Here is a 3,285-nt window from a genome sequence, read left to right as displayed (position 1 = left end):
CATGTCCAACCCAACAGAGTGGGTTGCCACTTCTGTCTCCAAAATCTCTGTATATTGAACAAACTCCAAACTCCATCCTCACTCTAAAATTTTAAGACTTCTGTGATCTTATCCCAAATGAACTTCCAACCAATTACTGTTTTATTCCACATCAAGAATCCTAGAATCCAATGAAACAGAACTCATCACTGTTCTCTTTAAAATTCCAATTCTGTTTCCTTACCTTCTTCACCCATGTTCCTTCTAGTTCCTCTACTGAGCATGTTCACCTCACTTCCACACTCATCTGGTGCTTTTATGGGAAGGTTTTAGGAGACAATTCACCAACTTAAAATTACGCAAAATGTAAATGTTTGCGTGTCTTGATAAGGAAAGTAACAAAATAACTTAAAAGAACTCCTTTGCAGTGGTCAGAAATACATTTTACTCTGTTTTAAGTTCATAATGTTGGCAAAATGACAAGTCTGTTCATAACAAACTTTCCCCCTCCTTAAGACTCATTTCTCTTGCTTTTCCAGAGAAGTAATTTTCAGAAGAAATTCTGAAATTCCCTCACTCACCTCCTGTTCAGCCTTCCTATACTATTCCCCAGAAAACAATCAAGCTTCTTCTCTCTTTCCGAGGGGCTAGTAGGAGGTTGTTGCTTCTGTCTCCTTTCTTGTGTGAGTATTTCTATTCCTGATTTCCTCTCTGCCTCCCTCCTCTCCAGTCTCAGCCATCATTTGATTCTGTACAGAAAACACTGTCAGACATCAGTAGCCATCTGTAGGAAACATTTTCAATTGTATTTCCCTACCCTGTTTTTTCTAGCCTATGTTTAAACAAATACATGGACATAATAACCTGATTAGATGTCAGAGGCATCCTCTAATGTAACGTACATGTGTACACAAACACACTTTCTGTTTAGAACTTTTAAGTTACTAGCTACTTGTGGACTCACATTTTTACTTTTGATCTGCTCTCTTCAGATTAGCTAATTCATGACCCGTGAAACCACTCTGAGCAGGGTTGCCAGAGGGAGTCATCTCTATATCATCACTGCGCTTCCAGACAAAAATCAGCTGGTTTGTGAATGGGCCAAAGGTCCAGGATGTGGAAAAGGATTCACTGCAGCAGTGTCTCCAAGAAGGGAACAGGGGGAGAATGCCACCTCAATTTTTTATTCTTTTGTTGATCTCCTTTTGGATCTGTCAAATGAGGTGCTGAGTTGAGCCTTCTCCTTCCTAGAGCTCAACAATCAAAATGAAGATGCCAGAAACAGCCCCAGGACAAAGGAGACAAAGCCCAATGGAGATAATGTAAGGAGGAAGGCATGCAGTGCTTATGGAATCCATTACTGGATATGGCCCAGCGGGGGCAATGAACACAGTTTTATCACTACAAAATAGCAGCCTCCTTTTTCTAACTTCTGGGTAATGAAAGACTTCACAAACCTAGATGTGTGTAAAATGAGTAAACAAGGCTGATTGCACTCATGTTGACTTGTTTTACACCTGTGTTTATGACTTAGAATAGGTGTGCTATAAACCATGAATCATGGGCTCTAATTATAATAAAACGTTGTCATCCATGTCTCTACAAAGTGAGAAGGGGTTGATAATACATTAGGGTGTGGCAGAAAACAGGAACTGGGGAGTCAGGCAATTCTAGATTTTAACCTTACACTTGCCACCTTAGAGCTTAATAACCTTAGACAAGTCTTTGAGCTTCAGTTTTCTCATTTAGAAAAAACAGAGGTAAGAATGTTTATTTCACGTGTCAGACATGAGGTTGAAATGAAGTGACATATATGCAAGTGCCTGGTGCAATACAAGAACATGGTGTTGCTCACAAGCTGTTTCTCTTCCTCTCTACACTTGCCCTCCATCGTCCTCCATATTATACCATTTCTATGATATGTAGGGGTACAGGGTGGGTACCATCCTCTTCACAGGGATCTGGGAAGGACTAACAAGATAACAGAAGTATCCAGCACAGAGCTTGGCCCTGATCACTCAGTAAATATTTGTTCCTATTCTCCTTCAACTCGTGAGCTAATTTTGGCCAAGAACCGCTAGGCAAATATGTAATCAGGGCCTTTAGAACTTGTTTATACATCCAATTTCTTCTGTTGGAAAGCAGTATGTCATCCTGGAGGCTAGTGATTCATCCTCCTCATCTCATACCTGCACCAAAGAACTGATGCTTTTGAACTGTGGTGCTGGAGAAGACTCATGAGAGTCCCTTGGACTGCAAGGAGATCAATCAGTTCTAAAGGAAATCAGACCTGAATATTCATTGGAAGGACTGATGCTGAAGCTGAAGCTCCAATACTTTGGCCACCTGATGCAAAGAGCTGACTCATTAGAAAAGACCCTGATGCTGGGAAAGATTGAAGGCAGGAGGAGAAGGGGGTGGCAGAGGATGAGATGGTTAGATAGCATCAATGACTCAATGGACATGAATTTGAGCAAACTCCAGGAGATAGTGAAGGACAGGGAAGCCTGGCATGCTGCAGTCCATGGGGTCACAAAGAGTGAGGCACAGCTGAGCAACTGAACAACAAATTGAACATCTCATACCTAATAACTATTCCCGATTTAGAAAACTAAAAGTTGGTGATGATCCTTTAGTCATTTGATATGCAAAGTATGTTTGGTGGAACCACAGCATCAGCATCATTTGGGAAATTATTAGAAATGTAGACTCTTGGCCCCACCCCAAACCTGCTGAAACAGAATCTGCATTTTCACAACATCCTTGAGTAGATGCACATTAAAGTCTGAGTTGTATCACTCTGGCCAAAACTCTATAACACCTAAAACTGTAAAATAACCTAAATGCTACTTATTCAACTGTAAAATGAGAAAAAAATCATATGTTAGAACTGAGTAGACAAAACCTACTTTCTTGCTTTAATGTATTTTTTGTATCAAGGGTAAATACTGCTGACACTAATGCATTATAGAACTCTTGGTAATTTAGGGGATAGGTGATGTGGATTAGTAGTGGTTGCAATCACAGGCTTGGGCTGTCATACAGATATGAGTTTAAATCCCCTAGTTTTATTATTGACTAGCTGCATGAATTGGGGTAGTTCCTCATTTACAATATGGAATTGACAATAATACCCACAGGTCTTTGCAAAAATTAAATAAAGTTATGATGTTCAAGCTGGTTTTAGAAAAGGCAGAGGAACCAGAGATCAAATTGCCAACATCCGCTGGATCATGGAAAAAGCAAGAGAGTTCCAGAAAAACATCTATTTCTGCCTTATTGACTATGCCAAAGCCTTTGACTGTG

Source organism: Bison bison, unplaced genomic scaffold (genome assembly GCF_000754665.1).
Source record: "Bison bison bison isolate TAMUID 2011002044 unplaced genomic scaffold, Bison_UMD1.0 scf7180017864367, whole genome shotgun sequence".
NCBI classification, from domain to species: Eukaryota; Metazoa; Chordata; class Mammalia; order Artiodactyla; family Bovidae; genus Bison; species Bison bison.
Note: the sequence above shows the minus strand (reverse complement) of the source record.